Source organism: Argiope bruennichi, chromosome X2, assembly GCF_947563725.1.
Source record: "Argiope bruennichi chromosome X2, qqArgBrue1.1, whole genome shotgun sequence".
NCBI lineage: Eukaryota > Metazoa > Arthropoda > Arachnida > Araneae > Araneidae > Argiope > Argiope bruennichi.
In genome coordinates this window covers 110,878,380-110,906,194 of record NC_079163.1, presented here as the reverse complement: position 1 = coordinate 110,906,194, position 27,815 = coordinate 110,878,380, and the positions used below count along the sequence as shown (strand labels likewise).

The following is a 27,815-nucleotide window of genomic DNA, read 5'->3' as shown; positions in this document are numbered from 1 at the left end:
TGGTAGCATAGAGAACCAAAGTTAACATATTAAAGAAATGACACATATATTTAATTCAAATTTTTTCATAAAATGGTTTACTCCAATAAAGTAATTAAATAAATAGTTTTAAAAAAATCAAATTTAAGAAGTAAGGAGAAATAGATAAATTAATTCAATCACACGTTACTTAAATTAGTAAATTAAGTATTAATTACAATTAATAAATTTCATATTTAATAATAATTAATAAATTTTAATTAATAATATGATTGAAATGGCAGATATTTCAATCCAATATTTAAAAATAACAATAGCTAAATTATTTGTTATTCAAAAAATCGTGGATTATGCATCTCTAGATTTCAGTTAGGAAGCTCTAATCTTTAACTTTTCAGGAAGTTCGAATTTGCCAGAACAAAGGCCCAAGAAACTTACATTACCTTAAGGGCCTCTAAATATTTAAACGGGGCATAAGGAAATAACTGAATACCCACATATTCTCAATGGTTTGCCTGAAATGGTGAAATATGGGGAAAAGCAACAATTTTAGTTATTAATTTTCATAGTTGTAAGATTCTTATAAGCAATAATAATTTATTTTGAAGTTTGAAATAGCAACTTTCAGAGGATGAACTAAAGAAGTAATAAGTAAATTATAACAAATGTATATATGGTGCAAAGGAATGAATAAAAAAAAAAAAATGTAGGCAGCATTTGTGGTGAAATATATTCATTTCAAGATAGCGAAGTGAACTGAAAAAATAAAACATTTCTTGTATACAATTACAATTTTAAATTATTTTTATTTCTAGCTAAGATGGGCATGTTGCAGTTATGACAGTTATAAATTTTATCTTAGTAATATCTCAGTGATATTAAGATTGGATTTGCTTAATATTTCTTTCAAAATACAGTAAGTTCGCCAAAATTAAGGCAATCGTTTGTCATTAAGGTTGGGGACTTAAACATGAGTTTTTCGATATTGGACTGAGTTTTGATTAACGTAGCGAAGTTTCGATCATTTTCTTAAACGTTATACAAATACAGAATTTTTTGATTTCAGAATGCCATATGAACGTATGCATATTTTCCCTATTTTTTCATTTCATTTCCGATGTCAGTTTTAAATGCTCACCAATATATATATATATATATATATATATAATTTTATTTTTGTTAAAATATAGTAAACATGATTTGTGAATAGTTATTAATTCATTTCATGTAGATGACCAGCCTTTCAAGGAGTCATATATAAAGGCAAATAACTTAATAGAAAATTAATGATAATTTTTGGAATTCTTTTGGAAAATTGTAATTCTTGAATAATGTGTTATTTTAATGTCATAATTATGATTTTAAACGAAATATCAGTAAAAATGCTAAATGATTTAAAATCTGACTGCTTGTTTTCACTATCGTATCTGGTTTGGATTTTCTTATTATAAAATCTTGATTGAGTCATACCTTTTCCTTCCTTTTTTTTTTTTTTTTTTAATCTAAAAGTTTTTATTCAGTGCATTCTCTCTTTTCAATTGTTTTTGTTTAATTTCAATAATTTCAGAAGATAGAAGCAATGGTGCAAAAAGTAATTTTTTTACTTTTGATTTTGTACCATATTGAAATTTTTTTTTTCTTTTATTTACTTTGTTCTTAATTTTATTTATTTATTTATTGCTAATAATGTTACTCTCTGAATATCCCATTCATTTTTTTATGTTTGTATGCATACATATTTCTAAATATTTATTTTTAAATATTTTCTTATGTAAAATCAGATATAATGAACACAAATTTTAAATTGGAGTACTTTCTTTTAATTATTTAACATTTTTTTAAATTCTATCTTTTTTTGTCCTTCATATATTCAAGATTTTTATTTAATTACCACTTTGTGTTCACATTTAAATATGTTATAATATCAGGTATCAGAAAAAAAGTAACATGAATTATAAATTGAACCTTTGTTTATGAATTCTTGAAATGTGTCTTAATACAACAAGTCATGAACTTATGGTATAAAATCAATGTTTGCTTCTTGGAACTCTCTATTTGTGTTTTTCATTCTCATTAGATCTCATTATTTTCATTTTCATAATTTACAGTTAACCTAAACTTTTTGTATTAAAGAAAATACTTCTAAAACAATTTCTTTTGATTTCAAATTTCTCAACATATCTGTGAGTTATTTAGACTGAATATGTTTCTCATTTCAGTATATTCTTTTCTCAGCCATTTCGTAAAATTAAAAACTAAAGGATATAAGATATTTCAATATGTAAAGTTTTTTTTTTTTTTTTTTTTTTTTGGCATATCAAGAAAAGTATGCTTAGTTGTTATTACATTTGAATTTTAATTATATCTAAAATCTCTGTTGCAATGCAGAATGAAATCTTCTTTCTCTCTGATAAACTTAATAATTAATCTGTATTTTCTAAAACTGAGACTGGGGTTTGATGTGTAAATATTAAATTCTATGAATATTTAAAAATAATTATTTATGGCCTAATGTATTTCTGTTTTATATTTCTTTAACAGCAGTGCATGTTGAATTGAAACATTTTTTCTATTTCCTTTTATAGGTATGAAAAGTTATGAATGGGGCTTAGTTGAAATGCAAGGAAGGAGCTAAACTAATCTTGACATTTATTAGGTGTGTAAATTTAGGTTGTTCTTTCATATTGTCAAGTTTTTTTTAATTCAATTACCACTTTGTGTTCATATTTAAATATGTTCTAATGTAAGGGATAAAAAAAAAGTAACATGAATTATAAATTGGGCCTTTGTTCTTGAATTGTTAAATGTGTCTGGATACAACAAGTTATGAACTTTTTTTCATGAAATCAATGTTTTTTGTTTCTTGCCACCTTCTATATGTATTTTTCCTTCTTTATGCTTGATGCTGCTACAAGAGAATATTAGATCTCATTATTTTCATTGTAATATTTTACTTCTAATTATACCGTTCTGTTGAAATGTTTGTATTAAAGAAAATACTTCTCTGACTATTTCTTTTGATTTGATATATTCCAACAATTCTGTGTGTTTTTAAGACTGATTATGTTCTCATTCCACTATATTCTTTTCTCAGCCTTTTATTAAAATTAAAAACTGAAAATATTGGTTGTTTTGGGTATACGGTGTTGGAAAATGTATTTATTGGCATATCCAGAAAAGCATGCTCAGTTGTTATTACATTTGATTTCTAATTATATGTAAAATCTCTGTTGCATAGTGATATCAATGCAGAATGAAATCTTCTTTCTCTCTGATAAACTTAATAATTAATCTGTATTTTCAAAAACTGAGACTGGGGTTTGATGTGTAAATATTTAATTCTATGAATTTTTAAAAATAATTATTTATGGCCTAATGTATTTCTGTTTTATATTTCTTTAACAATACTGCATGTTGAATTGAAACATTTTTTGTATTTCCTTTTATACGTATGAAAAGTTATGAATGTTTCTTAGTTGAAATGCAAGGAAGCAGCTAAACTAATCTTGACATTTATTAGGTGTGTAGATTTAGGTTTTTCTTTCATATTTTCAAGTTTTTTTTAATTCAATTACCACTTTGTGTTCATATTTAAATGTGTTCCAATGTAAGGGATGAGAAAAAGTAACATGAATTATAAATTGGTCCTTTGACCTTGAATTGGAGAAGTATGTATGCATACAACAAGTTATGAACTTTTTTTCATGAAATCAATGTTTTTTGTTTCTTGCCACCTTCTATATGTATTTTTCATTCTTTATGCTTGATGCTGCTACAAGAGAATATTAGATCTCATTATTTTCATTTTAATATTTTACTTCTAATTGTACCGTTCTGTTGAAATGTTTGTATTAAAGAAAATACTTCTCAGACTATTTCTTTTGATTTGAAATATTCCAACAATTCTGTGTGTTTTTAAGACTGATTATGTTCTCATTCCACTATATTCTTTTCTCAGCCTTTTATGAAAATTAAAAACTGAAAATATTGCTTGTTTTGGGTATACGGTGTTGGAAAATGTATTTTTTGGCATATCCAGAAAAGCATGCTCAGTTATTATTACATTTGATTTCTAATTATATGTAAAATCTCTGTTGCATACTGATGTCAATGCAGAATGAAATCTTATTTCTCTCTGATAAACTTAATAATTAATTTGTATTTGCAAATACTGAGACTGGGGTTTGATGTGTAAATATTTAATTCTATGAATATTTAAAAATAATTATTTATGGCCTAATGTATTTCTGTTTTATATTTCTTTAACAATACTGCATGTTGAATTGAAACATTTTTTCTATTTCCTTTTATAGGTATGAAAAGTTATGAATGGGGCTTAGTTGAAATGCAAGGAAGGAGCTAAACTAATCTTGACATTTATTAGGTGTGTATATTTAGGTTTTTCTTTCATATTGTCAAGTTTTTTTTAATTCAATTACCACTTTGTGTTCATATTTAAATGTGTTCCAATGTAAGGGATGAGAAAAAAGTAACATGAATTATAAATTGGTCCTTTGACATTGAATTGGAGAAGTGTGTCTGCATACAACAAGTTATGAACTTTTTTTCATGAAATCAATGTTTTTTGTTTCTTGCCACCTTCTATATATATTTTTCATTCTTTATGCTTGATGCTGCTACAAGAGAATATTAGATCTCATTATTTTCAATTTAATATTTTACTTCTAATTGTACCGTTTTGTTGAAATTCAGACTATTTCTTTTGATTTGAAATATTCCAACAATTCTGTGTGTTTTGAAGACTGATTATGTTCTCATTCCACTATATTCTTTTCTCAGCCTTTTATTAAAATTAAAAACTGAAAATATTGCTTGTTTTGGGTATACTGTGTTGGAAAATGTATTTTGTGGCATATCCAGAAAAGCTTGCTCAGTTGTTATTACATTTGATTTCTAATTATATGTAAAATCTCTGTTGCATACTGATGTCAATGCAGAATGAAATCTTCTTTCTCTCTGATAAACTTAATAATTAATCTGTAGTTTCAAAAACTGAGACTGGGGTTTGATGTGTAAATATTTAATTCTATGAATATTTAAAAATAATTATTTATGGCCTAATGTATTTCTGTTTTATATTCCTTTAACAATACTACTGCATGTTGAATTGAAACATTTTTTGTATTTTCTTTCATAGGTATGAAAAGTTATGAATGGGACTTAGTTGAAATGTAAAGAATCAGCTAAACTAATCTTGACATTTATTAGGTGTGTATATTTATGTTTTTCTTTCATATTTTCAATTTTTTTTTAAATTCAATTACCACTTTGTGTTCATATTTAAATGTGTTCTAATGTAAGGGATAAAAAAAAAGTAACATGAATTATAAATTGGGCCTTTGTTCTTGAATTGTTAAATGTGTCTTGATACAACAAGTTATGAACTTTTTTTCGTGAAATCAATGTTTTTTGTTTCTTGCCACCTTCTATATGTATTTTTCATTCTTTATGCGTGATGCTGCTACAAGAGAATATTAAATCTCATTATTTTCATTTTAATATTTTACTTCTAATTTTACCGTTCTGTTGAAATTCAGACTATTTCTTTTGATTTGAAATATTCCAACAATTCTGTGTGTTTTGAAGACTGATTATGTTCTCATTCCACTATATTCTTTTCTCAGCCTTTTATGAAAATTAAAAACTGAAAATATTGCTTGTTTTGGGTATACGGTGTTGGAAAATGTATTTTTTGGCATATCCAGAAAAGCATGCTCAGTTATTATTACATTTGATTTCTAATTATATGTAAAATCTCTGTTGCATACTGATGTCAATGCAGAATGAAATCTTATTTCTCTCTGATAAACTTAATAATTAATTTGTATTTGCAAATACTGAGACTGGGGTTGATGTGTAAATATTTAATTCTATGAATATTTAAAAATAATTATTTATGGCCTAATGTATTTCTGTTTTATATTTCTTTAACAATACTGCATGTTGAATTGAAACATTTTTTCTATTTCCTTTTATAGGTATGAAAAGTTATGAATGGGGCTTAGTTGAAATGCAAGGAAGGAGCTAAACTAATCTTGACATTTATTAGGTGTGTATATTTAGGTTTTTCTTTCATATTGTCAAGTTTTTTTTAAATTCAATTACCACTTTGTGTTCATATTTAAATGTGTTCCAATGTAAGGGATGAGAAAAAAGTAACATGAATTATAAATTGGTCCTTTAACATTGAATTGGAGAAGTGTGTCTGCATACAACAAGTTATGAACTTTTTTTCATGAAATCAATGTTTTTTGTTTCTTGCCACCTTCTATATATATTTTTCATTCTTTATGCTTGATGCTGCTACAAGAGAATATTAGATCTCATTATTTTCAATTTAATATTTTACTTCTAATTGTACCGTTTTGTTGAAATTCAGACTATCTTTCTTTTGATTTGAAATATTCCAACAATTCTGTGTGTTTTGAAGACTGATTATGTTCTCATTCCACTATATTCTTTTCTCAGCCTTTTATTAAAATTAAAAACTGAAAATATTGCTTGTTTTGGGTATACTGTGTTGGAAAATGTATTTTGTGGCATATCCAGAAAAGCTTGCTCAGTTGTTATTACATTTGATTTATAATTATATGTAAAATCTCTGTTGCATACTGATGTCAATGCAGAATGAAATCTTCTTTCTCTCTGATAAACTTAATAATTAATCTGTAGTTTCAAAAACTGAGACTGGGGTTTGATGTGTAAATATTTAATTCTATGAATATTTAAAAATAATTATTTATGGCCTAATGTATTTCTGTTTTATATTCCTTTAACAATACTACTGCATGTTGAATTGAAACATTTTTTGTATTTTCTTTCATAGGTATGAAAAGTTATGAATGGGACTTAGTTGAAATGTAAAGAATCAGCTAAACTAATCTTGACATTTATTAGGTGTGTATATTTATGTTTTTCTTTCATATTTTCAATTTTTTTTTTTAATTCAATTACCACTTTGTGTTCATATTTAAATGTGTTCTAATGTAAGGGATAAAAAAAAAAGTAACATGAATTATAAATTGGGCCTTTGTTCTTGAATTGTTAAATGTGTCTTGATACAACAAGTTATGAACTTTTTTTCATGAAATCAATGTTTTTTGTTTCTTGCCACCTTCTATATGTATTTTTCATTCTTTATGCTTGATGCTGCTACAAGAGAATATTAGATCTCATTATTTTCATTTTAATATTTTACTTCTAATTATACCGTTCTGTTGAAATGTTTGTATTAAAGAAAATACTTCTCTGACTATTTCTTTTGATTTGAAATATTCCAACAATTCTGTGTGTTTTTAAGACTGATTATGTTCTCATTCCACTATATTCTTTTCTCAGCCTTTTATTAAAATTAAAAACTGAAAATATTGGTTGTTTTGGGTATACGGTGTTGGAAAATGTATTTATTGGCATATCCAGAAAAGCATGCTCAGTTGTTATTACATTTGATTTCTAATTATATGTAAAATCTCTGTTGCATAGTGATGTCAATGCAGAATGAAATCTTCTTTCTCTCTGATAAACTTAATAATTAATCTGTATTTTCAAAAACTGAGACTGGGGTTTGATGTGTAAATATTTAATTCTATGAATTTTTAAAAATAATTATTTATGGCCTAATGTATTTCTGTTTTATATTTCTTTAACAATACTGCATGTTGAATTGAAACATTTTTTCTATTTCCTTTTATAGGTAAGAAAAGTTATGAATGGGGCTTAGTTGAAATGCAAGGAAGGAGCTAAACTAATCTTGACATTTATTAGGTGTGTAGATTTAGGTTTTTCTTTCATATTTTCAAGTTTTTTTTAATTCAATTACCACTTTGTGTTCATATTTAAATGTGTTCCAATGTAAGGGATGAGAAAAAAGTAACATGAATTATAAATTGGTCGTTTGACCTTGAATTGGAGAAGTGTGTCTGCATACAACAAGTTATGAACTTTTTTTCATGAAATCAATGTTTTTTGTTTCTTGCCACCTTCTATATATATTTTTCATTCTTTATGCTTGATGCTGCTACAAGAGAATATTAGATCTCATTATTTTCAATTTAATATTTTACTTCTAATTGTACCGTTTTGTTGAAATTCAGACTATTTCTTTTGATTTGAAATATTCCAACAATTCTGTGTGTTTTGAAGACTGATTATGTTCTCATTCCACTATATTCTTTTCTCAGCCTTTTATTAAAATTAAAAACTGAAAATATTGGTTGTTTTGGGTATACGGTGTTGGAAAATGTATATATTGGCATATCCAGAAAAGCATGCTCAGTTGTTATTACATTTGATTTCTAATTATATGTAAAATCTCTGTTGCATACTGATGCCAATGCAGAATGAAATCTTCTTTCTCTCTGATAAACTTAATAATTAATCTGTATTTTCAAAAACTGAGACTGGGGTTTGATGTGTAAATATTTAATTCTATGAATATTTAAAAATAATTATTTATGGCCTAATGTATTTCTGTTTTATATTTCTTTAACAATACTGCATGTTGAATTGAAACATTTTTTGTATTTCCTTTTATAGGTATGAAAAGTTATGAAAGGGACTTAGTTGAAATGCAAGAAAGGAGCTAAACTAATCTTGACATTTATTAGGTGTGTATATTTATGTTTTTTTTTTAATTCAATTACCACTTTGTGTTCATATTTAAATGTGTTCTTATGTAAGGGATAAAAAAAGGACATGAATTATAAATTGGACCTTTGTTCTTGAATTGGAGAAGTGTGTCTGGATACAACAAGTTATGAACTTTTTTTCATGAAATCAATGTTTTTTGTTTTTTGCCACCTTCTATATGTATTTTTCATTCTTTATGCTTGATGCTGCTACAAGAGAATATTAGATCTCATTATTTTTATTTTAATATTTTACTTCTAATTAAACCATTCTGTTGAAATGTTTGTATTAAAGAAAATACTTCTCAGACTATTTCTTTTGATTTGAAATATTCCAACAATTCTGTGTGTTTTTAAGACTGATTATGTTCTCATTCCACTATATTCTTTTCTCAGCCTTTTATTAAAATTAAAAACCAAAAATATTGGTGGTTTTGGGTATACGGTGTTGGAAAATGTATTTTTTGGCATATCCAGAAAAGCATGCTCACTTGTTATTACATTTGATTTCTAATTATATGTAAAATCTCTGTTGCATACTGATGTCAATGTAGAATGAAATCTGCTTTCTCTCTGATAAATTTAATAATTAATCTGTATTTGCAAAAACTGATACTGGGGTTTGATGTGTAAATATTTAATTCTCTGAATTTTTAAAAATAATTATTTATTTCTTAAACTGTTTCAGTTTTACATTTCTTTAACAATATTGCATGTTGAATTGTAACATTTTTTGGATTTCCTATTATAGGTATGAAAAGTTATGAAAGGGACGTGGTTGAAATGCAATGAAGGAGCTAAACCAATCTTAATTCATTTATCAGGTGTGTATATTTAGGTTTTTCTATCATATTTTCAAGTTTTTTTTAATTCAATTACCAGTTTGTGTTCATATTTAAATGTGTTCTAATGTAAGGGATCAGAAAAAAGTAACATGAATTATAAGTTGGAACTTATGGTATGAACTTATCATGAACTTATGGTATGAAATCAATTCTTTCTGCTTCTTGCCGCCTTCTATATGTATTTTTCATTCTTTCAGCTTGATGCTGTTGTAACAAAATATTGTATCTCATTATGCTCATTTTAATAATTTAATTCTTATTGTAGCGTTCACTTAAAATGTTGGCTTTAAAGAAAATACTTCTAAGTCTATTTGTTTTTATTCCTAATTTTCAATCATATCTATGCAATATTAAGACAAATTACGTTTTTGCTTTGAGTACATTTTCTTCTCAGCTTTGTTTAAATTAAAAACTGAAAATATTTCTTCTCAGTGTACAAAATATTAAAAAATGTAATGTGTTATTCGGAGATTAAGAAAAGCATGACAAATTGTTATTACAATTTGAATTTTAGTTATTGCTATAATCTCAGTTTCATTCTGATATTAATATTTAATATTGATGTAAATTATTTATGTTTCTTGGTATCATATAAATCATAAGAGGCAAATCCATTAAAAAAAGAGGATATACGAATTTAAATATTTGGCAAAGTAAAATTTAAATAAAGCCATATTTGCAGTATTACAAGAATATTTAGTCTCCAAGTATGAATATCACTCATCATGCTAAAATAAAAGGAAATAATAATAATTTGCAAATAATTTCCTAAATATTCATATAACTTTTAAACAAATGTTGAAATAAAAAGGCAGAATGTAATTTACGTCAATAATTAAAAAATGAAATGTGTCTTGAATATCAGTTTTTTATTTTGACAAGTAAGTGAATTTTGCTTGAACTTGTTTCATTTGACACAGTTTCAAATGAATATGTAATCTTAATATAGAGAAAACTTTATATTGCAATTGAATAAAACTGAATTTTCAAAACAGAAATTGAAAACTAATGAAGTTTTGACACCATATGAACAATAATTGAGGTCATCAATAATGTTCGTTTTAATAATTATGCAAGTGGGTTTTTTTATGTTGTATGAATCAAAATTTAATAAAGAAACAAGCTTATTGTGCAAATAAAATCAATGGATCTAAATACTCAATATAAATCAAAACTAAATATATTTTTAAAAATTAGTTCAATCTATTGACCTAGATGCAAAGTCAATCAAATTATTTAGATATCAATGACATAAAGTCCAATTTGATATTGGTGTAAATCATTTATGATCCTTGGTATGAAATAAAATATAACTTGTAGTCAACATTAAAAGAGAAAAGAATTTTTTTCCAAATATTTAACAAAACAAAATAAAATAAAACACATGAATAATTTCAAGAGAAATTTTGCCTCCAAATAATGAAAAGTTGACTCATCTGTGCTGTAAATAAGATGAAATCAAAATAATTTGCACATAATTTCTTAAATATTGATACAACTACTAAACAGTTATTTGAATAATACAGTGGGAGTATGCTATTTATATCAATAATTCGAAAAGGAAAAAGTGTGTTGAACATCAGTTTTTATTCCAAGATCAAATGAATAGGTAAACTACATGGTGAGAAAACTTTATATTGCAGTTGAATAAAGCTGAATTTTCAAAGCAGAAATTAAAAACTGAATGAAGTTGAGGAACCTTATGAACAATGAATGAGGTCATCAAGGATGTGCGAAATAATAATTATGCAAATTAGTTTTGTTATGTTGTATTATTCAAAATGTAGCAAAAAAAAAAAAAAAAAAAAACAAGCTTATGGTGCAAAAAAAAAAAAAAAAAAATCAAATACTTATTGAATTAAAATTAAATATATTTTTATAATATTTGTTCAATTTGTTGGCCTAGGAGCAAAATTAATCAAATTATTAGGCTACCAATGGTTTGAATTCTATTTTAATATTCTTGTAAATCATTTATTATCCTTGGTATCTAATTACAAGTAATAACAGAAAATCAAATATATAAATGGAGAATATTTTTAGTAGAAAAATATACAAACCTTAACTTTTATGGAAAACATTTTCCTCAGTCTGAAACTACCCAGAATTTTCATGCTAAAAACAAACGGAAATGATAATCATTTGCAAATGATTACTTAAATATTTATACAATTATTAATCGCTTGTGGGAATAAAATGGCTGTATATAATTTAAATCAATAATTGGAAAATGAAAATGTTTGTTGAACATGAGTTTTTATTCCAAGATCAAATGATTATGTAATCTGCATAGAGAGAAATTTTATATTGCAATGGAATGAAGTTGAATTTTAATGGAATTAAAAACTAAACATGATTTGACAGTAAATGAAAAATTAAGGAGACATTCACTGAAAATGTGTTATATAATAATTAAGTACATTATCTTTGATATGTGGTATCTGTCGAAATGTACCAAAGAAACAAGCTTATTGTGCAAAAAATTATATATTCCAAATTCTTAGTAAATCGAAATTAAACAAATTTTTAAAATATTAGGCCAATCTGTTGACCTAGGAGCAAAATCAATCAGATTGTTTCAGTTATCAGTGGCATAAAATCCAATTTAATATTAGTGTAAATCATTTATGATACTTGGTATCATATAAAATGGGACAAATAATCAAATCCATTAAAAAAGAGATCAATTCATTCTAAACATTTAACAAAACAAAATAAAAGTAAACACCTATATAATGTTAAAAAAAAAATGCCTCCAAATAATAAAAATTAGACTCATCATGCTATAAACAAAATGAAATGATAGTAATTTGCAAATAATTTCTTAAATATTCTCACAATTATTAAATAGTTATGTAAATAAAATGCAGAATGTAATTTTTGTCCATAATTGAAAAATGAAAATATGTATTGAACATCAATTTTTATTTCAAGTTCAAATGAATATATAATCTATGTAGAGAGATATCTTTATACTGCAATAGAATAAAGTTGAATTTTAGCGAAATTAAAAACCAAGCACGATTTGACACCAAATGAAGAATAAATGAAAGATTTAGTTATGATGTGTGATATTATAATTATGTTTTGTGCTATCGACAAAATATAACAAAGAAACAGGATTATAGTGCAAAAAAAAAAAAAAAAAAAAAAAAAATCCTAATTCTTAGTAAATCAAAACTAAACAGATTTTTATAAGAAACCTGTCGTCTTTTAGAGAAGTACTGAAATTCAACTTACTTCAATTCCGATATTCTTCTGAATCTTAATAGTATTCAAATGGAATTTTTATGTATTTTCCTATACATCTGACTTTGAATTATGGAAGAAGAAATATACTATATTTTACGCATTCGCGTTTTTTTTTTTTTTTTTTTTTTTGAAAATAAAAGTCAAGTTTATGCGGCCAAAGATGGATAGCAACGACATCATTGAGCTGACGGAAGAATATAGAAAGAACTGCAGAAAAACTTGTGGAAGTGTATTCTTTACCGCAGCAAGAAGATGCAGAGGATATTTGATCTGGAAAGAAGAAAATAATAGCTTCAACAGGGCAGCAGGCTTCCATTGAAATAAGGGAGATGCTGAAAGCTACTGTCTTATCACCCTGATAAGATAGTAGCTATACACACTCCTAATTAATTTACGAATAATGCTGTGCATCATTTTCGACAAATTTCGAAGCGTATCCAAAGACAAATGTCTTTAGACAGTTTTCTAGTAAAAAAAAAAAGCATGCATTAAAAATAGTAATTTATATTATAATATATATATATATATATATATATATATATATATATATATATATATATATATATATATATATATATATTGGAATGCATTAGATTGTCCTTTTTGCAAGGTTTTCTCTGGATAGATTTTTTTTTTTTTTTTTTTTTAGCGCGCCGAGGATATAGCATTCTTTCGATTAAGATTCTGGACCGAATTACGCTTATTATGCAAGGTATCACTGTACACGTTTCTTTAAATATATAAACAGTATTACACAAAATATTTGATCAAATTAGTGATTTGATAATGATTTAAGACAATAAAGGAAAAAAAAGAGTTAATTAACGAATTCGGGCTCTGCTTCTTCAAGTGAATATTAATTCTCACATTAAAAAGCAATGTCCGGAATTTTTAATCATCTTGATTTTTTTGTTTTTCTTTTACTGTTATTGTTGTTTTTTGTCTTAAATTATTTTTCACCATCTTTCCTTTATTAAAGTTATTCATGATGATCCATTGCAAAATTAGAGCAAAGTGACATACGTCCGTTAGCAGCAGGAGACCAGCGTAAAATAGAAGCAAGAATTCTGATGAGAAATTAGATCAACATTGACTAATTATAAATTGCTCTTTCATTATTTTAAACGAATTCGCGATGAAGACCGATGTATTGTAAATACTGTATTATTACCATTAAAATGTTAAATATTAGAGTAATATTTGAAATTTCAATGGTAATTTGCAAGATATAAAAAAATTAAACAATAAATTTATTAAATAATTTTGAATATAGAAAAAAATTTCAATATTTTTTATTTTTTAATTTTCTTGTGATCAGAGAGCAGATTTCTTATGATTTTAGAAGAAGAAAAAAATTATCATTTTCAGGCAGGAATATATTACATTCTACACACTTTGAATGCTGTCTTGGCTCAATTTCCCTAAAAGCATTGATTTCGTATTTTCCTCGTAATGAGACATAAAATTTCAAATAGTGCTGCACACATGTGCCACCATCCATGAACTGAAGATAAAGCTTTGTGAAACTGGACTATAATGACCCAGTGGGTCTCAAAGTATTTATATTATTGCTGTATACCAAGAGAAAAATGAGGAGATTTGAGTCCCCTCAATAAATAAAGGGTCAGTATAAAAATGTCTTTGGAGAGTTGCATTCAGCAACATATCCAGACAAAGAATCTTCAAAATATTTAATTCCATTCTTCTAAACAGAGCATTCTAAAATAATTCTTTACTTTTAACTTCAATACTTTTAATCCTTGAGTCTCTTTAAAGCTGAATATTGCGTAATACGATTAAGCAGTCTCGGCAGATCAGATCCATGAATCGAGTTTGTGAACTGAAAATTACAAACGACCCAGACCTTTTTATTATTACTATTTTTTATTTATCGAGACAAGAGTCAGAATTGATAAACTATTTCATTTTTTTTATTCCTCTAAATGACGAATTTTCTAAATGCAATTGAACATTTTGATTTTTTGTAAAATTTGCATGTGCGTACATATATATACATACTCACAAACAAATGCAATTTTATGGAAGACCAATGAATACACATATATATATATATATATATATATATATTCAATGATGACCTACGAAAATTGAAACGAATTTTATTTCCCTTAATGCTAACTCTAGAACATAAGTACGTTTCTTTCATTCATCTATCCACGCACAGTTTCATGTTTTATATGCAACATTTGCTGAGATATGCTCATTTTTAATTTTAGAGGGATTAATCGCCCAATTATGAAAATATTTGTTTCTAAAATATTTATTCAAGGAATAAAAAATATCACATTCAATTGTTTTTCTAGTATTACATCATCCAATTATCATAACCTCAAAGAAATTTACTAATAATGCATAAGATTGCTTGCTCACTTTAATTAGTCGTCAGTTGCAACTTTGATTCTGTATATATATATAATCATCGTTTTTCGAATCACTAGCATCCTTCTAGTAACTGTGTTTACAGAACGAATTAAATAGCAGGATCATTTAAAGTTATATTTTGGCTGATTTTTCAAATTACTCTCATGCTAATGCACGAATAATCAGTCCAAAACTCAACATTCTAGGACTGACAGTATAAAATTTATTTCAACGTAATAACTGGCATCCATAGAGAATAGACTCAGTCCATGGATTTTCACAACAGATTCAGGGACAACTACACGATCGATGTCTAGAATGTTGCAGTTGGGTCCAATATTAGGTAAAATTAAAATCCTCAATTATCTGAATATGGTGAAAAAAATCAAACATTTTCAACTTAAAGTAATACAATATTACAATGATGAAAAGAAACAAAGTTAAATAACAGAATATTTATTATAATGAAGGAAAAAGAATGTAATCAATAATCTTTTTCTTTTTTCGAGTAGCATTCCTTTGAACTAGAAAATATATATATATATATGTATATATATATATATATTGCAAAAAACGACACATTACACAAAGCAGCAAGGTTTTAACTATTAATTTCTCTGTGAAAATTTCTATGTATAAATTAATATAATCTTAATAAAAAAAATACACCTGGAATTCAATGACTGCGGATTTAAAAAACACTTAATTCAAACCGATTAGAAATAAATATTACGTTTAATTCAAAAAGAAAGAAATGATGATTCCGCCGTGAAGACTTTCTCAAGGGTCCCCCTCAGGCATTAGTTCTCTCTATATACAATGCATCTTTTATTATAGTCTATGTATTTTCTGTAGGCGGCTCAAGGTCGCGTTTTCTACCTCGTTACTGGTTGTCTGCGTCGAAACGCAGAGGCAGTTAACAGTGTCAATCTTTTTTTTTTTTTTTTTTTTTTCCTTTTCTGCCAGCTGAACGTTCTTACTGAAACGTACGTACTGGCGTGGGGGAAAAAAAAAAAACAAGCTTTGTCGAAACCATGGCAACGGAGAAGGAGAAAGAAGAGAGAATAGTAGAGAAAACGAGTGTTCTTGAAACGCCTACAGAAATTGCACAGACTATAGTTTGGTTCAGAAAAAAAATTATTTTTAATTGAATTTCATAATGATTGCCTTTTTCATTAATTTCATTTCAAACCGATATTTAACTCACTAGATGTGGGATTATTCAATTATAAATACAAATACCAAGAAGGATCGCAAAATTTTCTAATTTCTTTTTTGCCAAAACTGATATAATTTCATACAACAAAAGCAAACTTGAAACAAATGGTACTAAATAGTATATGAAAATGCGAAATAATTATTAATATCGAAAATTATATCGTACGGTCGAAATAACTATTTAATGTCATCTACAAACAAAAGTAATAGGAATATTTGTGACTTGGGGCACCTTTTTTTTCTTCTTTTTTTTTTTTTCTAAGCAATACCTTTTATTGTTTTCTGTGTAAAAAACGAAATAAAATCTTTTCTTGCTCGAAAGATCATGGTAAATGCCAATAACTATCACCTGACTAGAAAGAAGAATGGAACACTTAGTACATGATAATATTGATTATTCGAGCTTATTGAAACCTTAATCACCTTAAATAATTTAAAATTTATTTAACAAAGAGGGCATTTTAAATTATTTTTCATTTTAAGGTTTCAAAATTTAATTTGAAATTATGAAAATAATTTCAATCTAAATATAATAATATTGCCTTTTAATAATATTTTAACAAACTCTTTTTATTGACTATCAAATTAAATATCATTATTATATTAATTATCAATAATAAATTGTTTTGTAAGATTATGGGAATTTGCTACATAAAACTGCTCACACAAATAATTAAGATAAAAAAAAATTACCTGATTTCAGCTTGGGATGACGAATATTTTACGAGTGGTTATTACGTAAACAATATCAAAAAGTCACAACTACCGGTGATCAATACTTTTCACACAGGGGAGTCATTCAAATCCTTAATACGATCTTACTGGTGATATTTCGATTACAGTTCTTTGATCACGATAGAAAGTAACAATCGATATGATCTGTCCAATGGAAGCTCTCGCACAAGAGTTTAATCATACATAGGGAAAATCTCTTACCCACTGAATTGAACGCACCGGTTATTCTTGGAATTATTGTATCATTGAATTGCATATCACTGAAATTTATCGGAGCGGTGACTGCACTGGAAAGTGTGAGGCTTCACTGGACAGCGCGAAGACACCGCTCTACTTCATGGGAGTGACCTTGACTTTCCGAAATTTGCATTTGCAATGCACTATTACATAAAGATCATTTTTAATTGCTTGTGACATGATTTTGATTGCATATATTCTGTTTACTGCTGGCGCCATCTATTGGTAGCATAGAGAACCAAAGTTAACATATTAAAGAAATGACACATATATTTAATTCAAATTTTTTCATAAAATGGTTTACTCCAATAAAGTAATTAAATAAATAGTTTTAAAAAAATCAAATTTAAGAAGTAAGCAGAAATAGATAAATTAATTCAATCACACGTTACTTAAATTAGTAAATTAAGTATTAATTACAATTAATAAATTTCATATTTAATAATAATTAATAAATTTTAATTAATAATATGATTGAAATGGCAGATATTTCAATCCAATATTTAAAAATAACAATAGCTAAATTATTTGTTATTCAAAAAATCGTGGATTATGCATCTCTAGATTTCAGTTAGGAAGCTCTAATCTTTAACTTTTCAGGAAGTTCGAATTTGCCAGAACAAAGGCCCAAGAAACTTACATTACCTTAAGGGATTCTAAATATTTAAACGGGGCATAAGGAAATAACTGAATACCCACATATTCTCAATGGTTTGCCTGAAATGGTGAAATATGGGGAAAAGCAACTAATTTAGTTATTAATTTTCATAGTTGTAAGATTCTTATAAGCAATAATAATTTATTTTGAAGTTTGAAATAGCAACTTTCAGAGGATGAACTAAAGAAGTAATAAGTAAATTATAACAAATGTATATATGGTGCAAAGGGATGAATAAAAAAAAAAAAAAAAATGTAACCAGCATTTGTGGTGAAATATATTCATTTCAAGATAGCGAAGTGAACTGAAAAAATATAACATTTATTGTATACAATTACAATTTTAAATTATTTTTATTTCTAGCTAAGATGGGCATGTTGCAGTTATGACAGTTATAAATTTTATCTTAGTAATATCTCAGTGATATTAAGATTGGATTTGCTTAATATTTCTTTCAAAATACAGTAAGTTCGCCAAAATTAAGGCAATCGTTTGTCATTAAGGTTGGGGACTTAAATATGAGTTTTTCGATATTGGACTGAGTTTTGATTAACGTAGCGAAGTTTCGATCATTTTCTTAAACGTTATACAAATACAGAATTTTTTGATTTCAGAATGCCATATGAACGTATGCATATTTTCCCTATTTTTTCATTTCATTTCCAATGTCAGTTTTAAATGCTCACCAATATATATATATATATATATATAATTTTATTTTTGTTAAAATATAGTAAACATGATTTGTGAATAGTTATTAATTCATTTCATGTAGATGACCAGCCTTTCAAGGAGTCATATATAAAGGCAAATAACTTAATAGAAAATTAACGATAATTTTTGGAATTCCTTTGGAAAATTGTAATTCTTGAATAATGTGTTATTTTAATGTCAAAATTATGATTTTAAACGAAATATCAGTCAAAATGCTAAATGATTTAAAATCTGACTGCTCTTTTTCACTATTGTATCTGGTTTGGATTTTCTTATTATAAAATCTTGATAGAGTCATACCTTTTCCTTCCTTTTTTTTTTTTTTTTTTAATCTAAAAGTTTTTATTCAGTGCATTCTCTCTTTTCAATTGTTTTTGTTTAATTTCAATAATTTCAGAACATAGAAGCAATGGTGCAAAAAGTAATTTTTTTACTTTTGATTTTGTACCATATTGAACTTTTTTTTCTTCTTTTATTTACTTTGTTCTTAATTTTATTTATTTATTTATTGCTAATAATGTTACGCTCTGAATATACCATTCATTTTTTTATGTTTGTATAAGATATTTCAAAATGTAAAGTTTTTTTTTGGGGGGGGGGGCATATCAAGAAAAGTATGCTTAGTTGTTATTACATTTGAATTTTAATTATATCTAAAATCTCTGTTGCAATGCAGAATGAAATCTGCTTTCTCTCTGATAAACTTAATAATTAATCTGTATTTGCAAAACCTGAGACCGGAGTTTGATGTGTAAATATTTTATACTATGAATTTTCAAAAATAATTATTTATGGCCTAATGTATTTGTGTTTTATATTTCTTTAACAACACTGCATGTTGAATTGAAACATTTTTTGTATTTCCTTTTATAGGTATGAAAAGTTATGAATGGGACTTAGTTGAAATGCAAGAAAGGAGCTAAACTAATCTTGACATTTATTAGGTGTGTATATTTATGTTTTTCTTTCATATTTTCTTTTTTTTTTTTAATTCAATTACCACTTTGTGTTCATATTTAAATGTGTTCGAATGTAAGGGATAAAGAAAAAGTAACATGAATTATAAATTGGACCTTTGTTCTTGAATTGGAGAAATGTGTCTTGATACAACAAGTTATGAACGTTTTTTCATGAAATCAATGTTTTTTGTTTCTTGCCACCTTCTATATGTATGTTTCTTTCTTTATGCTTGATGCTGCTACAAGAGAATATTAGATCTCATTATTTTTATTTTAATATTTTACTTCTAATTGTACAGTTCTGTTGAAATGTTTGTATTAAAGAAAATACTTCTCAGACTATTTCTTTTGATTTTAAATATTCCAACAATTCTGTGTGTTTTTAAGACTGATTATGTTCTCATTCCACTATATTCTTTTCTCAGCCTTTTATTAAATTTTAAAACTGAAAATATTGGTTGTTTTGGGTATATGGTGTTGGAAAATGTATTTTTTGGCATATCCAGAAAAGCATGCTCAGTTGTTATTACATTTGATTTCTAATTATATGTAAAATCTCAGTTGCATACTGATGTCAATGCAGAATGAAATCTGCTTTCTCTCTTATAAACTTAATAATTAATCTGTATTTGCAAAAACTGAGAGTGGGGTTTGAGGTGTAAATATTTAATTCTATGAATATTTAAAAATAATTATTTATGGCCTAATGTATTTCTGTTTTATATTTCTTTAACAACACTGCATGTTGAATTGAAACATTTTTTGTATTTCCTTTTATAGGTATGAAAAGTTATGAATGGGACTTAGTTAAAATGCAAGAAAGGAGCTAAACTAATCTTGACATTTATTAGGTGTGTATATTTATGTTTTTCTTTCATATTTTCTTTTTTTTTTTAATTCAATTACCACTTTGTGTTCATATTTAAATGTGTTCGAATGTAAGGGATAAAGAAAAAGTAACATGAATTATAAATTGGACCTTTGTTCTTGAATTGGAGAAATGTGTCTTGATACAACAAGTTATGAACGTTTTTTCATGAAATCAATGTTTTTTGTTTCTTGCCACCTTCTATATGTATGTTTCTTTCTTTATGCTTGATGCTGCTACAAGAGAATATTAGATCTCATTATTTTTATTTTAATATTTTACTTCTAATTGTACAGTTCTGTTGAAATGTTTGTATTAAAGAAAATACTTCTCAGACTATTTCTTTTGATTTGAAATATTCCAACAATTCTGTGTGTTTTTAAGACTGATTATGTTCTCATTCCACTATATTCTTTTCTCAGCCTTTTATTAAATTTAAAAACTGAAAATATTGGTTGTTTTGGGTATATGGTGTTGGAAAATGTATTTTTTGGCATATCCAGAAAAGCATGCTCAGTTGTTATTACATTTGATTTCTAATTATATGTAAAATCTCAGTTGCATACTGATGTCAATGCAGAATGAAATCTGCTTTCTCTCTTATAAACTTAATAATTAATCTGTATTTGCAAAAACTGAGAGTGGGGTTTGAGGTGTAAATATTTAATTCTATGAATATTTAAAAATAATTATTTATGGCCTAATGTATTTCTGTTTTATATTTCTTTAACAACACTGCATGTTGAATTGAAACATTTTTTGTATTTCCTTTTATAGGTATGAAAAGTTATGAATGGGACTTAGTTAAAATGCAAGAAAGGAGCTAAACTAATCTTGACATTTATTAGGTGTGTATATTTATGTTTTTCTTTCATATTTTCTTTTTTTTTTTAATTCAATTACCACTTTGTGTTCATATTTAAATGTGTTCGAATGTAAGGGATAAAGAAAAAGTAACATGAATTATAAATTGGACCTTTGTTCTTGAATTGGAGAAATGTGTCTTGATACAACAAGTTATGAACGTTTTTTCATGAAATCAATGTTTTTTGTTTCTTGCCACCTTCTATATGTATGTTTCTTTCTTTATGCTTGATGCTGCTACAAGAGAATATTAGATCTCATTATTTTTATTTTAATATTTTACTTCTAATTGTACAGTTCTGTTGAAATGTTTGTATTAAAGAAAATACTTCTCAGACTATTTCTTTTGATTTGAAATATTCCAACAATTCTGTGTGTTTTTAAGACTGATTATGTTCTCATTCCACTATATTCTTTTCTCAGCCTTTTATTAAAATTAAAAACCGAAAATATTGTTTTTTTTTTGGGTATACGGTGTTGGAAAATGTATTTTTTGGCATATCCAGAAAAGCATGCTCACTTGTTATTACATTTGATTCCTAATTATATGTAAAATCTCTGTTGCAAACTAATGTCAATGCAGATTGAAATCTGCTTTCTCTCTGATAAACTTAATAATTAATTTGTATTTGCAAATACTGAAACTGGGGTTTGATGTGTAAATATTTAATTCTATGAATATTTAAAAATAATTATTTATGGCCTAATGTATTTCTGTTTTATATTTCTTTAACAACACTGCATGTTGAATTGAAACATTTTTTGTATTTCCTTTTATAGGTATGAAAAGTTATGAAAGGGACTTAGTTGAAATGCAAGAAAGGAGCTAAACTAATCTTGACATTTATTAGGTGTGTATATTTATGTTTTTTTTTAATTCAATTACCACTTTGTGTTCATATTTAAATGTGTTCTTATGTAAGGGATAAAAAAAGGACATGAATTATAAATTGGACCTTTGTTCTTGAATTGGAGAAGTGTGTCTGGATACAACAAGTTATGAACTTTTTTTCATGAAATCAATGTTTTTTGTTTTTTGCCACCTTCTATATGTATTTTTCATTCTTTATGCTTGATGCTGCTACAAGAGAATATTAGATCTCATTATTTTTATTTTAATATTTTACTTCTAATTAAACCATTCTGTTGAAATGTTTGTATTAAAGAAAATACTTCTCAGACTATTTCTTTTGATTTGAAATATTCCAACAATTCTGTGTGTTTTTAAGACTGATTATGTTCTCATTCCACTATATTCTTTTCTCAGCCTTTTATTAAAATTAAAAACCAAAAATATTGGTGGTTTTGGGTATACGGTGTTGGAAAATGTATTTTTTGGCATATCCAGAAAAGCATGCTCACTTGTTATTACATTTGATTTCTAATTATATGTAAAATCTCTGTTGCATACTGATGTCAATGTAGAATGAAATCTGCTTTCTCTCTGATAAATTTAATAATTAATCTGTATTTGCAAAAACTGATACTGGGGTTTGATGTGTAAATATTTAATTCTCTGAATTTTTAAAAATAATTATTTATTTCTTAAACTGTTTCAGTTTTACATTTCTTTAACAATATTGCATGTTGAATTGTAACATTTTTTGGATTTCCTATTATAGGTATGAAAAGTTATGAAAGGGACGTGGTTGAAATGCAATGAAGGAGCTAAACCAATCTTAATTCATTTATCAGGTGTGTATATTTAGGTTTTTCTATCATATTTTCAAGTTTTTTTTAATTCAATTACCAGTTTGTGTTCATATTTAAATGTGTTCTAATGTAAGGGATCAGAAAAAAGTAACATGAATTATAAGTTGGAACTTATGGTATGAACTTATCATGAACTTATGGTATGAAATCAATTCTTTCTGCTTCTTGCCGCCTTCTATATGTATTTTTCATTCTTTCAGCTTGATGCTGTTGTAACAAAATATTGTATCTCATTATGCTCATTTTAATAATTTAATTCTTATTGTAGCGTTCACTTAAAATGTTGGCTTTAAAGAAAATACTTCTAAGTCTATTTGTTTTTATTCCTAATTTTCAATCATATCTATGCAATATTAAGACAAATTACGTTTTTGCTTTGAGTACATTTTCTTCTCAGCTTTGTTTAAATTAAAAACTGAAAATATTTCTTCTCAGTGTACAAAATATTAAAAAATGTAATGTGTTATTCGGAGATTAAGAAAAGCATGACAAATTGTTATTACAATTTGAATTTTAATTATTGCTATAATCTCAGTTTCATTCTGATATTAATATTTAATATTGATGTAAATTATTTATGTTTCTTGGTATCATATAAATCATAAGAGGCAAATCCATTAAAAAAAGAGGATATACGAATTTAAATATTTGGCAAAGTAAAATTTAAATAAAGCCATATTTGCAGTATTACAAGAATATTTAGTCTCCAAGTATGAATATCACTCATCATGCTAAAATAAAAGGAAATAATAATAATTTGCAAATAATTTCCTAAATATTCATATAACTTTTAAACAAATGTTGAAATAAAAAGGCAGAATGTAATTTACGTCAATAATTAAAAAATGAAATGTGTCTTGAATATCAGTTTTTTATTTTGACAAGTAAGTGAATTTTGCTTGAACTTGTTTCATTTGACACAGTTTCAAATGAATATGTAATCTTAATATAGAGAAAACTTTATATTGCAATTGAATAAAACTGAATTTTCAAAACAGAAATTGAAAACTAATGAAGTTTTGACACCATATGAACAATAATTGAGGTCATCAATAATGTTCGTTTTAATAATTATGCAAGTGGGTTTTTTTATGTTGTATGAATCAAAATTTAATAAAGAAACAAGCTTATTGTGCAAATAAAATCAATGGATCTAAATACTCAATATAAATCAAAACTAAATATATTTTTAAAAATTAGTTCAATCTATTGACCTAGATGCAAAGTCAATCAAATTATTTAGATATCAATGACATAAAGTCCAATTTGATATTGGTGTAAATCATTTATGATCCTTGGTATGAAATAAAATATAACTTGTAGTCAACATTAAAAGAGAAAAGAATTTTTTTCCAAATATTTAACAAAACAAAATAAAATAAAACACATGAATAATTTCAAGAGAAATTTTGCCTCCAAATAATGAAAAGTTGACTCATCTGTGCTGTAAATAAGATGAAATCAAAATAATTTGCACATAATTTCTTAAATATTGATACAACTACTAAACAGTTATTTGAATAATACAGTGGGAGTATGCTATTTATATCAATAATTCGAAAAGGAAAAAGTGTGTTGAACATTAGTTTTATTCCAAGATCAAATGAATAGGTAAACTACATGGTGAGAAAACTTTATATTGCAGTTGAATAAAGCTGAATTTTCAAAGCAGAAATTAAAAACTGAATGAAGTTGAGGAACCTTATGAACAATAAATGAGGTCATCAAGGATGTGCGAAATAATAATTATGCAAATTAGTTTTGTTATGTTGTATTATTCAAAATGTAGCAAAAAAAAAAAAAAAAAAAAAAAAACAAGCTTATGGTGCAAAAAAAAAAAAAAAAAAAAAATCAAATACTTATTGAATTAAAATTAAATATATTTTTATAATATTTGTTCAATTTGTTGGCCTAGGAGCAAAATTAATCAAATTATTAGGCTACCAATGGTTTGAATTCTATTTTAATATTCTTGTAAATCATTTATTATCCTTGGTATCTAATTACAAGTAATAACAGAAAATCAAATATATAAATGGAGAATATTTTTAGTAGAAAAATATACAAACCTTAACTTTTATGGAAAACATTTTCCTCAGTCTGAAACTACCCAGAATTTTCATGCTAAAAACAAACGGAAATGATAATCATTTGCAAATGATTACTTAAATATTTATACAATTATTAATCGCTTGTGGGAATAAAATGGCTGTATATAATTTAAATCAATAATTGGAAAATGAAAATGTTTGTTGAACATGAGTTTTTATTCCAAGATCAAATGATTATGTAATCTGCATAGAGAGAAATTTTATATTGCAATGGAATGAAGTTGAATTTTAATGGAATTAAAAACTAAACATGATTTGACAGTAAATGAAAAATTAAGGAGACATTCACTGAAAATGTGTTATATAATAATTAAGTACATTATCTTTGATATGTGGTATCTGTCGAAATGTACCAAAGAAACAAGCTTATTGTGCAAAAAATTATATATTCCAAATTCTTAGTAAATCGAAATTAAACAAATTTTTAAAATATTAGGCCAATCTGTTGACCTAGGAGCAAAATCAATCAGATTGTTTCAGTTATCAGTGGCATAAAATCCAATTTAATATTAGTGTAAATCATTTATGATACTTGGTATCATATAAAATGGGACAAATAATCAAATCCATTAAAAAAGAGATCAATTCATTCTAAACATTTAACAAAACAAAATAAAAGTAAACACCTATATAATGTTAAAAAAAAATGCCTCCAAATAATAAAAATTAGACTCATCATGCTATAAACAAAATGAAATGATAGTAATTTGCAAATAATTTCTTAAATATTCTCACAATTATTAAATAGTTATGTAAATAAAATGCAGAATGTAATTTTTGTCCATAATTGAAAAATGAAAATATGTATTGAACATCAATTTTTATTTCAAGTTCAAATGAATATATAATCTATGTAGAGAGATATCTTTATACTGCAATAGAATAAAGTTGAATTTTAGCGAAATTAAAAACCAAGCACGATTTGACACCAAATGAAGAATAAATGAAAGATTTAGTTATGATGTGTGATATTATAATTATGTTTTGTGCTATCGACAAAATATAACAAAGAAACAGGATTATAGTGCAAAAAAAAAAAAAAAAAAAAAAAAATCCTAATTCTTAGTAAATCAAAACTAAACAGATTTTTATAAGAAACCTGTCGTCTTTTAGAGAAGTACTGAAATTCAACTTACTTCAATTCCGATATTCTTCTGAATCTTAATAGTATTCAAATGGAATTTTTATGTATTTTCCTATACATCTGACTTTGAATTATGGAAGAAGAAATATACTATATTTTACGCATTCGCGTTTTTTTTTTTTTTTTTTTTTTTGAAAATAAAAGTCAAGTTTATGCGGCCAAAGATGGATAGCAACGACATCATTGAGCTGACGGAAGAATATAGAAAGAACTGCAGAAAAACTTGTGGAAGTGTATTCTTTACCGCAGCAAGAAGATGCAGAGGATATTTGATCTGGAAAGAAGAAAATAATAGCTTCAACAGGGCAGCAGGCTTCCATTGAAATAAGGGAGATGCTGAAAGCTACTGTCTTATCACCCTGATAAGATAGTAGCTATACACACTCCTAATTAATTTACGAATAATGCTGTGCATCATTTTCGACAAATTTCGAAGCGTATCCAAAGACAAATGTCTTTAGACAGTTTTCTAGTAAAAAAAAAAAGCATGCATTAAAAATAGTAATTTATATTATAATATATATATATATATATATATATATATATATATATATATATATATATATATATATATATATATATATATATATATATATTGGAATGCATTAGATTGTCCTTTTTGCAAGGTTTTCTCTGGATAGATTTTTTTTTTTTTTTTTTAGCGCGCCGAGGATATAGCATTCTTTCGATTAAGATTCTGGACCGAATTACGCTTATTACGCAAGGTATCACTGTACACGTTTCTTTAAATATATAAACAGTATTACACAAAATATTTGATCAAATTAGTGATTTGATAATGATTTAAGACAATAAAGGAAAAAAAAGAGTTAATTAACGAATTCGGGCTCTGCTTCTTCAAGTGAATATTAATTCTCACATTAAAAAGCAATGTCCGGAATTTTTAATCATCTTGATTTTTTTGTTTTTCTTTTACTGTTATTGTTGTTTTTTGTCTTAAATTATTTTTCACCATCTTTCCTTTATTAAAGTTATTCATGATGATCCATTGCAAAATTAGAGCAAAGTGACATACGTCCGTTAGCAGCAGGAGACCAGCGTAAAATAGAAGCAAGAATTCTGATGAGAAATTAGATCAACATTGACTAATTATAAATTGCTCTTTCATTATTTTAAACGAATTCGCGATGAAGACCGATGTATTGTAAATACTGTATTATTATCATTAAAATGTTAAATATTAGAGTAATATTTGAAATTTCAATGGTAATTTGCAAGATATAAAAAAATTAAACAATAAATTTATTAAATAATTTTGAATATAGAAAAAAATTTCAATATTTTTTATTTTTTAATTTTCTTCTGATCAGAGAGCAGATTTCTTATGATTTTAGAAGAAGAAAAAAATTATCATTTTCAGGCAGGAATATATTACATTCTACACACTTTGAATGCTGTCTTGGCTCAATTTCCCTAAAAGCATTGATTTCGTATTTTCCTCGTAATGAGACATAAAATTTCAAATAG

General features: G+C 25.9%; 2 long non-coding RNA genes across 2 annotated transcripts in view; both read left to right on the top strand.

Moving 5' to 3' along the window:
• Positions 1-13,866, top strand: part of LOC129960032 (uncharacterized) — a 28,235-nt gene extending 14,369 nt beyond the window's left edge. The window contains exons 3-5 of the long non-coding RNA XR_008783506.1: positions 8,536-8,606; positions 9,379-9,451; positions 13,704-13,866. This is a non-coding gene — a long non-coding RNA (uncharacterized LOC129960032). The remainder of the gene's footprint in view (positions 1-8,535; positions 8,607-9,378; positions 9,452-13,703) is intronic.
• Positions 13,867-21,269: 7,403 nt separating this feature from the next.
• LOC129960034 (uncharacterized) lies at positions 21,270-27,482 on the top strand. The gene is made up of 4 exons (XR_008783508.1): positions 21,270-21,343; positions 22,140-22,210; positions 22,982-23,054; positions 27,320-27,482. It is a non-coding gene; the product is annotated as an uncharacterized LOC129960034 (long non-coding RNA).
• Positions 27,483-27,815: the final 333 nt, after the last annotated feature.